Here is a 13,770-nt window from a genome sequence, read left to right on the forward strand (position 1 = left end):
CTTTTAAGAATGATCTAACATTACAATCTATTCTACTTTACTTCTTAGAAACCTAATATTTCCCTATAGTAAGTTGGACAAAGAGGGCTCAAAGGAATCAAAAGCAGAGATATCAAGGGTTAATCTAGACTTACAAAATAGTTAGCAAAATAAGTGAAATATGTGAACTTATAGAAGGTAAATTCATAGCACACTAAAACAAACAAACAAACAAAAACAAAACAAAACAAAAAAACACCTGTGGTAACTCTCATAAAAATGGAAGTATACTGACTCACTTTGAGGGTGAGAGGACTGATAAGCATGTGTAATTTTTGTTTTCAGTTTCTCTCAAGAGCAACTGCTATGTATATAAGGGATATATCATTTAGGAACAATATGATGATGAATTATTTTTCTACTTACACATAATAATAATAACAATAAAATGGCTGAACTTGTTTTTTTCCAACTTTCTTAAACAAGTGCTTTCTTCATCTTCCTGCTTATATAAGAATGAACATATGATTTTCCTAGAGATGTGACAGAACACAGAAATTAATTCAATTCCTACTTGTGCTTGTAGCCTAATAAGTTCTTTAGAATTTAGACTGTATTTTACATGTCAATCAAATAAAGTCATTCCCAAGTTTAAAAATACATTTTCTCCCCTTTCAACTTTTTTCCAAGCAATATTGAGAAGTTAGTTACCTTTTTATATCGCCACAGAACAAAGGAGTACTCTTTAAGACTTCCATCTGTTTATTTTGGTTGTTTTTAGTTTTCTTGTTGTTTGTTTTCTTGCTTGTTTATTTTTAACTTGCTGCTTAATACTGCTTTAAAACTGAAATTTGAATCAGTGAAAGGTTTGTATAAACTTCTTCCATAAACCATGTATCTTAAGGACAGGAAAAAATATACTAATGATGACTGTGAAAGACAGGAATTTAGAATAATATTTTTTGACATTTTCAGGAAAATATTTTCAACATTACATAGTTTGGGAATTGAGGGCACCACTAAACAAAGACTGTGAATATGGGCTTCAAAGAGATGCTTTCTGTGGTATAAATAAATAATAATAATAAAAAAAAATCTGTTGAAAAGATGCCATTGTTCTCATTTCTGATACTCTTAAAACTCCTGGGTTTAGAATAATCTAGTTAGGCCAGCCATATAAGTATAACATCAGCTTTTCATGGATATTTCTCTGACTCATGCTTACTGCACTGAAGGTCATTATGAGACTTCAAGGCTTCAAGAAACTTCCATTTTTCTTAATGTGACAATCTACTGCTTTGTCCACTTTTAACCACAACTGCTTTCATTCTTTTTTCAAGCTTATTTTTTTTAGCTGAAGAACTCTCCTTGAACTCTGCAAACCCATTTAATTCTACACAGAGGTAGAAGACTAGAGTCTTGATATTTGGAGGAACTGAATGTTGAAGAGGGTTGAATAGACGGAAGGGTTTCAGGTATGTTAAGAAGCGTAGAAGCTCTTTTGACAGGAGGAACATGAACAGAAACAAACCAGTTGCATCTTACTCATAATGGTTAAAAAATAAACTAAACCTAAAAAGCCCATAAAGAATTATTTAAATCATCAGTTAAAAGAAAAACAGATGCTGCACAAGAGCAGCTGACACAGTCTGCATAATTGGATGGGTAATTCTCAGTGTGTCCTTAAAAGTGAGGAGGGAAATTAATGACATTCTTGTTACGATTGCATCATCATCATCATCATCTTCATCACATGTACACATACTTTTACATGGCATTTGTGATGCTAAGTTGTGAAATAGGTGCAATACTTGTTAATCCTTCCACAACCATGCTGGGAGCCTGCAATATAAGATAATAAATGTTTGGAATCAAAATACCAGCCCAGTTATCTCAGAGACTTGTTGGAAGGAAGATGTGTCACCAGGTTTCCAGCTTCACAGGAAAGCTAGACTATGAGGAAGAGTGACAATATGTGAAGAGTAATATGAAGCTTAAACAACATTAAAGTGCTAAGATAAAAAAAGAAAATCATTAGTCTTTTTAGGTGGAAATTTTATGTAATTGGTAAAAATGTAGAGCTAGCATGGAACTATATCCTTATCAGGACAATGGTAGTGAGTTCTATATTTGGGAGAGGTTCTTATTACCTATCTAGGAATCTGATAAGTGCCTGAATATGCTGAAGTGCAAATATAAACATTTTGGAAATGATGAATGATTTATTTTCTTGAGTAGAGTCTTAGAATACACAGGAAAAGATTATGTTCTGAATTTGGTCTTAAACAGTGCAAGACAACCCATTTTGTGAGGTATTATTGAGAGATATGACCTGTAGTAGCACCTTTTTTTTTTTTTTTTTAAAAAAAAAAAAGAGGTTTAAGGGGAGGAGAACATGTGTAAAAAAAATAAAAAATAAAAAATAAAAAATAAAAATAATATCCAGAATGTGATTATTCAATTTCCTGAGAGGAAGAAAACTTTACAAAGCAATTAGTAAATTAGTAAATCCTGGGGTAAAAATAAAAAAAAGAGAGAGAGAAGAAACCACCAGACATCTTGAACACTACTTAGAAAAGGTTTCACTGGAAGTCCAATTAAAATGAATGTCAAATTAAAAAAGAAAGCAAAATAACTAAAAGACCTCAAAATCCTACATTAGGACAGCAGTCCAGAAGGAAAGTTAAGAAGATTATCACAGAGAAAAGGTCAATATATAAGAAATGAAAATCATTCCAATTATGAAGAACTGCAGAGTCAAGAAAAAAATGGAACTCATATGTAAGCAGGAAATAAAAAAAAACTTGAACAGAATTTGAAGAGCACCTGGCAAGACATGCTCATACCTCATACTGATAGTAAAACTTTCTCTAAGCATATCAAAAGCATGAGGTCTGATGGGACCACATGGAGGCAAAATTGTGAAAAAGTGTCAGTTATGATAAGACCATAGCAGATAAACCCAATAACACACAGGTCAGAGAAATTTAATGATTTCTGAGCAATGAACAGGATATATTTGAAAAAAAAATAGATGTTCATCAGTCACCAGGATCAGATGATATTTTACCAAGTGTTCAAGGCCATGTAGGATGGGGCTTTGGCAAACATGATCTAGTGGAAGGTATTGTGGTTGGTGCTATTGTGGTCTGGTGGTTGGTGCTAAAGTCCCTTCCAACACAAACTATCTTATGATTCTATGATGCTTTGATTCTATGATGCTAAGATTCTATGATTCTGTGGTTATGAGAACACTGTGCTTACAGGACAGGCAGGTTGTCAAGGTTGTCATGTCTGTGGAAAGAGATCTAGCTAAGATCATGGCTATTAGAGAGCAATAGTTCCAACTTCTATTCCTGATAGGATGGTCACATCTGTAATAAAAATAACAACAAAAAAAAACTTTGAACACATTGATACATGCAGTTTGTTGGGAAAGAATCAGTATATCTTCAGCCTGGAGAAGAGCAGGCTGAGGGGAGGCCTCATTGTGGCCTACAGCCACAATGGCGCATGAGGGGGAGTGGAGGGGCAGGTGCTGATCTCTGCTCTCTGGTGACCAGTGATAGGACCTGCGGAAAGGACTTGAAGCTGTGATGGACAGTTCAGGCTGGATATCAGGAAAAGGTTCTTCACTGAGACGATAGTCAGGCACTGGAACGGGCTTCCAAGGGAAGTGGTCAGCACCAGGACTGCCGGTACTCAAGAAGCATTTGGACAACACTCTCAGACACATGGTCTGATTTTTTGGGTGGTCCTCTGGGGACCAAGGAGTTGGATTCGATGATTCTTGTGGGTCCCTTCCAACTCAGGATGTTCTATGATTCTACGATTCTACAATATGTTCTGTAAAGAGAAATCTTCTGTCTCTCACCTGCTGCAGTTCTTTAAGAATGCCAATAAACATAGGTACTAATAAGATAAAGTTGGTCCAATGTGTTTGTATTTTCAAAAAGCCTTTGATCTCACCAAAAGCTGTTAAGAAAAACAAAACAAACAAACAAAAAATTCCTGTATTGACATAGGATTAGTAAAAGTTTGTTTTATGCATTGAAGGTTGGTTAAAGTGTAGAAAGAAAAGGATAGGATTTAACCATTACTTTTTAAGGTGGAGAAAAGCATGCAATGGGGCATGATAGGGTAGCTCCTGGAACCAGTTTTATTCATTATCTGCATTAGAAACATGGAGAAGAAAAGAGCAATGAACTGATCATTTGGGGGATCTCTGTGAAGTGCTAGCTAATGTCATTATCGCTTCCATGTTCATTGCTACCTCTGCGCTTTTCACTTCCATCAGCAAATACAACTTCTCAGAAAGCCACAGTGCAAAGAGGTTTGGAAATATTGTAAAAAGAGAAGTCTGTGCTGGAACTCATATGTAGTTTTTCACCACCAAGAAATTCAAAGTAGCCCTAAAATAAAGATAGCCCATAAAGCCCTAAAATAAAGATAGCCATAGGCAACAATCTTGCATCAACAAAGGGAAACTGAATGACTGAATACATTTTTCCATGTCCTACTTTTACAATTCCAGCTTTCTAAAATAGCTTCTAGACTCAAATGCTGTTCCAAATGCAGCCTCTAATTATTTCTGTGGCTCCTTGACTACTGTCAGGATTGCCATTTTTCTGCTTGAGTTTTCTCACAAAGTACAGTATAGCTATGCTTTGCTGTGTATGCAAGCGGTATTGACAGTTCCAGAAAAACTGGGCTTAAAGTACATTTACTGATGAAATGATATACCCTTGTTCAGGCTTTCAGACCTCTGGCAGCCCACAAAGAAAAGTAACTTTAATTAAGATGACAACAGTACAGGAATCTTAGAAAATTACAAAATCAGTTTTAGCTGGACCAACTTTAGAAGTGAAAATAGATTTGATGAGGTGTTGGTATAGATTTCTGTAATCATTTAATACGGTGAGTTCTACTGTTATTTTGTTGCAAACCTTCATTTGGAGTGCCAACTTCTTGAAATAAAACAAGAATCAAACTTAAGCCACAGTAGTTACCTATTGTCCTTGTGTGTGAATCATTCTAATATATGCCAAAGTATAACCTTTCTCTTCTTTGTTTTACCTTTCTTTTTATGCATGGACATATGGGTGGAAGACAATCCCAATACAAAATGGCCTAGTTTCTTGTTGTTTTGCAGAAAACTATCATCATTATGCTGAGATAACAAGTTGTGAATGTTGAACAATGCTGCATATGGCCAAGAAGTCCAACAGCATCTTGGCTTGTGTCAGAAACAGTGGGGCCAGGGAGGCCACAGCAGGACTGGGGAAGTGCTTGTCCCCCTGTAAACAGCTCTGGTGAGGCTGCACCTCAAAAACTGTGTTCAGTCTAGGGACCTTCACTAGGAGAAAGAAATTGAGATACAGGAGCACGTCAAAGAAGGGCAATGAAGCTGGTGAAGGGTCTAGAGAATAAGCGTTATTAGGAGTTATGAGAGAAATGGGATTATTGAGCCTAGAGAAAAGGAGGCTCAAGGGAGACCTTATCTCTCTCAACAACTACCTCAAAGGAGATTGTAGTGGGGTTGGTCTCTTCTCCCAAGCAACAAGTGACAGGACAAGAGGAAATGGCTTCAAGTTTCATCAGGGGAGGTTTAGGTTAGATATTAGGAAAAAATTATTCACTGAAATGGTTGTGAACCATTGGAGCAGGCTCACCAGGGAAGTGTCTGAGTCACCATCCCTGGAGGTATTCAGAAGACATGTAGATGAAGTGCTTAGAGACATGGTTCAGTGGTAGACTTGGAAGTGCTAGGTTAATGGTTACACTACATGATCTTAGAGGTCTTTTCCAACCTGAAGAATTCTATCATTCTATATAGCTCTTTACTCACAAATTGTGATCAATCTGATCAGGTTCTGATATGAGTCTAGAGTGAAAGAACCTAAAACCTAAATGTACCTTTAATGTACCTTTAAATGTACCCAAATGTACATTTAATCTATGGCTAGTAATTTTATCAGAGAAAGGAAATATAATTTGTCACATATTTTATCAATTTATATCTTGAAAAACAGCATTCAGTAGCCACTAAAACAAATAAACTTATGGGGCATGTCAGTAGATTACAAATGCTCTGTTTTTTCATTGTAGTGTAATTATGGTATAATCATAATAGGTTCAGGTTGCACCCAAGATACAGCTAATAAAAAACCCAAGATATCACTTAAAGATACTTTCTCCTGTTTTGGTGATAAAGTTATCTGTCATATTTACTAACATGCCAAAGTTAATAAATTCTATGACAGGAACACTGTTGCTTCCTTCACTATTATGCTAGTCACTATTATACTAGACTTAGAAAATAATAATAATTTGCATTTGAAAGATGTGATATTTTCATTGCTCTTTTCAATTAAAATAAAATAAAATAAAATAAAATAAAATAAAATAAAATAAAATAAAATAAAATAAAATAAAATACTGAGTTCTTGTAGAAATACCAGCCCTTTAGTGAGATAAAGGAATTTCTCTACATTTTTAAAAAACTAGTCTTTATTTTAGCAATTAAATTATTTGAATTACGGACGGTTTCAACACCTGCCTGAATGAACTTTCCATTTCTCCCTATATACACTTATATGCCTGGTTTTCTTTTGTCCAGAGAAGAATGATGTAACAATGATGACAAAGATTTCCTAGCCCACCATGGAGAGGTTATGATACTACAAAGAAAACTCTTAATAATTATAAGTTGAAAAGGACAGTATTTAAAGAGGACAGTTGGCAAACTCTGCACAAATCATTGCACTCAGAAACAACCTAGACAATTCACAATCCAGGCAATTCCAGGTGAATCCCACTCTCACTCCCAGGCCTACAGCCCTTCACAGGCATTTACTGAGGTTCTTGGATGAAAAACAAGAAGTAGTAAAATTAAAAGACATCAGTTTTGTAATATTCTCACAGGTGGTTTTAGCACAATAAATAAGGACAGATGTAAATAAACTACAAATTTTCTTTTTATTTATTTATTTATTCAGTTATTTATTTGGAGAAAGGATTAAGGGGAGAACTTTTGTATTAGAAATAGTTATTCTTTCTGTAATGGTGGATTATTGCTCAGAGTACTTGCATTCTTTGTCTATACTAATCAAAAGATGGTACCATATTTTAGGAAAATATTTTTTTTTTTTTTTTTTGCACAGGAGACAAATTAATTCTCATAAGTTTTCTTGTTGGTTTGTTTGTTTTAGCTGATGTTCATTGCAAATACCGATTTTTGAAAATGTTAACCGAATCCTGGCTATCTATCACTGAGATAAAGACATTAAGATGAAAGTACATAGTATATGCTAACAACAAATTATTGGAACTTCTGGAAGTATGAATAATTTTACATGAAAACTACTTCTAAAACACAAAAAAGCATCTTTTAAATTATTGGGACTAAAATCCAGAAACGACTTCATCCTTTGATCAAAATTTAACTTAAAGGAAGTAGAGTTATGTTAACTGGCTGATCCTGTGTCAAATACATAAATTTGTTTATTTGCATGGATGCTTACAGATCTTGGAGGAAAATAAGTGTTCTGTCCCACACCTCACCCTAGTTCTATTACCTTTAGACAAAATCACATAACAATTTATAACTCCTGCTGGTACGTATGACTGTGAAAACAAGAATAACCATGTTGGAGCATTTATATATAATTTGCAGGTAAATATTAATGCCTACATATCACAGATATTTACTGGCTTGTCTTTCAGATTATGATATTCCTATGGCAACATGAATTGTTGTTTTTAAAAGATGTGACTCTGCTCTCACTTTTCATTATAAAGGAGACAGATGTTGATGTAAACTGACCCTGGTTTACTTAGATCTGTTATCCAAGCTGACAAGCAGATACTTATTTATGGAACAAAATAAGAATGCACTGAGAACACATTTAGTGATGACAACCATGGAACAGAACCTCTGAGAAGGGAAAGTTCCTGAGGAGAGTGCACATGTGAACACACATCTACACTGACACCCACACACAGGCCTTTATGAGTCAATGTAGTAAGATCAATACAAAAAAAAAAATCTATGTTTTTACCATTTCCTATTTATAACAATAAATATCATAAACATATGTATTTTTTTTTTTTTTTTCTCAAATGTTAATGTTAAATTGTGGTTTTCCACTCCTGACCACAATGAAGCGAAGAATCACTAAGTTCTCTGTAGGTTCTGCATGTGATGGGAATAAAGGAAGCATTGATTTTACCTTGTTTTATTTGGTATTTTCTCCTGTATCAGGGTGGTTGTTATTACTTGCTAACTCTGTAATGTTCAGCTGATCTATATGCCAGTTCTTAATCTATATGCCTATACCAGATTCGGTCATTTTTTGAATTAATTACACTATAAAACATAAATTCTAAGTAGTACACAATCAAAATCAGATTATTTTGATCTTCATAGAAGTCACACTTCTTTTTTTTTTTCTTTTTTGGTCACAAGCATCACACTGAAATTGCCATGCTATAAAATTGTTTCTTTCTGTGTGTCCAAAGCAAGGAATTAGGTAACTAAACAGATTCTAACTAGACATCATTGTAGTGAGAAAATATTCTATTTGTGATTACAGTTTCTCCATGTTTAGTGTTCATTTCTGATTTTGCAGCCCAGATTCCTGAGTCTGAAATTGAAATAAATTATTTTGTCAGGATATTGGATCATTTAGATTTAAAATTTTATTCAACTCTAAATTCATAAAGGTTTCTCAACATTAATTCTGGCTGTTATCATTGAACAACTTCTCAGGAATGACAATTAAACCAGTTAAACAATTAAAATGACAAAGTACTAGATGCATAGTACTTTGTTGGCATTTCCTTATGATACCAGATATGGTTGTGTTTGAACAAATGTTGAAAAATATTTATACAAAAAAATCTTGAGTTCTTTACTTAATTTTTAATGACATATTACATAGACATTTTGAATTTTCTCAACTGTGTAATTCTTAAGTCATTCTATAAGGTCATATTATACTTTAGAAACTTAAAAATACCTATCAGCATGCATTATTATTTCTGCTTAGTTCCAAATTTTATGAAGTCTCATATCTCCTATGAAACAGCAAATAAATTAAAGCCTTCAGCCTTTGATGCCATTCTGCAGTGGCACCATACTTTGAATATATAACAATGTCATGAATACTGAAGGTAACTGGGACAAATCATTGATTTTTTTGGTAGTTTCTATAATGTATGGAAGTCCTTGATTTTATATACAAAATTTCATTTAGTACACTATGACAGCTTAAAAATAAGTTTTCACATTTTTTTTTCATTCAGTAATGCCATACACTAGAAACATTGAAAGGCTTTGATTTAGTCGCACAGAAGAAACAGTGTCCAAATATATTCTCTTTGCAATGCATTTCTATTCTCCTGTAGAGTTTGATTATAGAGTGCTCACTGTAAGAAGCTCTGTAGCAGAAGGCAAAAATAAAACTTAGTACAGTACACTAGCAATACAGAAGTGATCACAATATTCACTCCTTCTGAAGACTGAAAATTTGTTTAGACTTTCAATAGGTCATTCTGTTACTTAGAAAATCATTTTAGATTTGACTGGCTTCTTTTCAGAAGAATCACAGAATGAATCACAGAATGGCTTGTGTTGGAAAGTACCTTAAATATCATCTAGTTCCAACCTCCCTGCCATGGGCAGGGAAACCTTCTACTAGACCAGGTTGATCAAAGCCCCATGCAAACTTTCCTTGAACTCTTCCAGAAATGGGGCATCCACAGCTTCTCTGGGCAACCTGTTCCAGTGTCTCACCAGCTTCATACCTTCATAGTAAATATCTAATTCCCTATTTAATTCCCTATCATTTTTTTTTTTTAATTTTATTTTTTTTTTAAATTTAAAACCATTACTCCTTGACCTATCACTGCACTCTCCACTCTCTGACAAAGGGTCCCTCTCCAGCTTTCCTGTAGACTCCCTTTAGGTACTGAAAGGCTGCTACAGGGGCTCCCTAGAGCCTTCTCTTCTTCACATGGAACAACCACAACTCCCTCAGCCTATCTTCACAGGAGAGGTGTTCCAGCTCTCTGAACATCCTTGTGATCCTTTGGCCTTCCTCTGGACTTGCTCCAGCAGGTCCATGGTCTTGCTGGGTGCCTCAGAGCTGAATGCAGGATGCCAGGAGGATATAATGCAGGACAGTGTAAAATGCTTTGCACAAGTCCTGAATAACTGTTTGTTAATTGTACATTTCTGGGCCTGTACTGCTCTTGTATACATCATGTTTGTCATAAGGATATGTCCTTCCATTTGATTTTATAATTAGTGCTTGAGGGTAAGGAGCACTGTAATCATTAAATAGCTTTGGATGTTGCTTACTACTGAACTGAAAGTTCAATGCATAGTCAGCATTATGGACTACATAAGAATATGTCTCCTTAAAGCTGATAGGCCAATTTTACTGTCCTGCGCAGAAGATCCTGTTATGGTGAGGGATTTTGAATCATCTAACATCACTTTGTTTTCAAATCAGGAGCAGAAGCACAAAGCAGCAACACAGATGCATACACTATAGAAGTAGGGAGGAAAATACAGAACGTGCAGAGGAGTTTAGCTCTTGTGTGTACTGGAGAGAGAGAGTTAACAGACAATGCTCTAAATCAAATGATTGCTGCACAAAAGCTGTCTCTGAGATAACATCATTTTCATTTGGGCTCTTGACAGTTTTAAAGGCCATTACAAACATCTCTGCAATCTACTCCTCTGTATCATATGGGTGTCAGAGAATCAGACCAAGCAAAACTCCCATTAAAGTAAATGAAAATTGTGCCTGTGTAAAGGGTAAGTGAAAACAATTGTCTTTTGGTTCAAGAGCTCAGCATCAATGTCAGAGAGAAAGGATATGACCAGTAGAGAATGTTTTAGGTCAGGTACTTTACTGGTCTGTTGTGATAAAGTTCTTGAGAAGATAGAAATTAATAGGGCTTTGTTCTCTTGTCATAATGACAGATAACAAACTTATGATAATTATACTTTATGGATATGTAAAGATAGACATAAATACATATTTGTCTAGTTTAGACAAAATGCTTTTTCAATCCTATTTTCCACTTAGAAATTTAAACAACTACATAATTTCTCCTCATTTAAAAGAGGCAAAGATCATTCACTCTTTTCTGGGTTATGCAATGCCAAGTAGATCATTTGAGTATGATGTACTGTTAGGCTTAGGGTGGAGGGAAAAAAAAAAAAAAAATTAAATATCATATCAATATGCTGCTTTTTCAATTACTCATGTCACAGAAGAACCTAGAACCCAACACATCAATTCAGGTAAGTCTGCTTGAAAAAGGATGAAATTTTCCTGAACAACCAGCAGATCTCCTGTAAAGTTAAAGAGTTAATTTTATCCTGTTAATGATATGACTGTCTAAATGAATACTGTGATTATCATCCTTTCATCATCTTATGAATAACTTAGAACTTTCTCCTTCTCCAGCCCTAAATAAACAAGCAAACAGAAATAACTGGATTGGCACTTTTTTTTTTTTTTTTTTTTTTTCCTGATTTGGTAGATTTTTTTTACTAAGTTCCTTTTCAAAATATTAGTAGGAATTCCCTGATACATAGTTGTTTTGTAAATATTACTGTTCATCTTCTTTAACATATTGACTAGGATGAAACTTGTTTCATGTTGAATTGCTACTGAGGCTACTTATACTGTGCCCTCTTTCATTTTTTGTAAAAATTTCATTGTGTGTGAATGGTATATTTTTGTATCAGGAATATTTTCACAGCTGTACAGTCCAAGAGATCTAACATTTTATTTATTTATTTATTTATTTATTCAGGTAAAAAGACAAAGTACCGACTTTTTTTTTTTTTTTTAATGCTTATTCTATATACAGATAAATAGGAGATTATGTGTGTCAGAAGAAACTAACAGATGATTTAAGAAAAAAAAAAACAAAAACAACAGTCAGTGACATTTTGAATACTTATTTGTTCAGCACTGGTCAAGTTTCTGTTGTGCCTCAGATGGGTCTCTCTTATTAATCTCTCTTCCTCAGCATCTGTAACCCAATAAAGGTGAAATGGGAGCCACTCTTTCATCACTTTATTAGGAGAAGCAAGAACTGTCCTGCAGGTAAGCGGCTGGATGGGCGACTACCCCGTGCAGGGACTTAGGAAGGGGCTGCCAGGCCTCAGCAGGGACAGGCTGACACTTCCTATCAGTCTCCTGCCGATTTCTCACTGCAGCCTGGCCATCTTCTCAAGCAGTTCCTTGAGCAGGGCACACCTGCACCCACAACAGGTGCACCCACAACCACCCTCTCTTCCGTCAGGACCCAGGTGGACCTCCAGATTCCAGAGTTCCCCACACCTGGGTGCCCACATGAGCCCGGAGAGGCCATGTCCCCTCAGTTTGGGTTGCTGCCTCAGTCCAGCTGCTGCAATGGGTGCCCACTATGGTGAATTATAAGTTAGAAAAGAGAGAGTTCCCAGAGGAGAAGAGAGGAAGAGAAGGGGATGTAAGAAAGGGAAGAGAGGATCCTCCCTGCACTCCTCTCTGCCCCGCCTGAACTGCCCTGCACAAACTGCCTGCGCTAACTGCCAAAGTCTGTCCTGTTAGCGGATCTTGTTGGCGGTGATCCTGGGTCATGAGAAGTAGAAAGTCCTACTATAAGGAAGTCCTTGGCTCTGTGTAAGTACTGCCCTGCAACAACAGAAAACATAGGTGTCTTAACACAAATATTTTAATCAAAAATTCATACCACAATATACTGTGATCATACAAGCCTCTAAGAAGAAAATTAACTCTATGCAAGCCAAACTATGAAAAATAGCTATCAGAGCTTTTCAGAAGAGAACTCTCTGAGATCTTCCTGATTGAATACCTTCTTTAGCCTCGGCATATACCTAAATAATGGTGAAGTTGATTGCATAATTGTCTTCGGACACCATTGTTTTATATGTATGTGGCCTTGAGAATTGCCTTTCTGTCACTAATGATGACAAATCCACTGACCCATTCTTACCCATGCTTGCAAAAGCTGTATCTATTCCTTGTGTCATTTAAGATAGGTAAACTTAAAAGGTGCAGTACATTCAGGAAGGGGGAAATGATAAAGAAAGTTGAAAGGAACATTGATCATATGGATTTTTCCCCTAACATCAGAATAAGACATTTCTCAAAAATGAATGACAATTAATGTAATATCATGGGAAAATTTCCACATTCTTCTGTGATACTAGAGGATACACCGCATGGCAAAGGAAGGACAATATTTTCTGTGTGTGCATTTCTATGTAATTTTGTTATTGTTAACATAATCCCAATTGCCACTCATAGATTTTTAGGCTGACCAGGAAAATATGCTTTCTTTGCTTTTCACATATTCATTAAGTAACTGAAATGCTGTACTGCAGTCCTCTAATTATGTCTCCTTCCAACTTGTTTCTTTTATCTTAGTTATTTGCATAGAGTGAGATGCTCTGGGCAATTCACTTAGAACAACTTTCTTGATTTAAACTTGAATATTCTTTTAGGGCTTACTATAGGCTTTAGACTAATGGCTAAGCAGTTATTATTTCCAGATGGTGTTCTTTTCTACCTACAGCCATGTACTGCTCAGCTGTGTTTGAAGTCAAGCAATATATTCACACACACAAAAGACAAAAACAAAACGAAACTAAACAAAACTAAAGAAAACAAATAAACAAACAAACAAAAAAACCCCCATCACATTGAGAGCTGTACTATAGAGCTGAACTGTAGACCCATAAATTCCTCACTCTAATGTTTA

Source organism: Aythya fuligula, chromosome 5 (genome assembly GCF_009819795.1).
Source record: "Aythya fuligula isolate bAytFul2 chromosome 5, bAytFul2.pri, whole genome shotgun sequence".
Classification (NCBI taxonomy): domain Eukaryota; kingdom Metazoa; phylum Chordata; class Aves; order Anseriformes; family Anatidae; genus Aythya; species Aythya fuligula.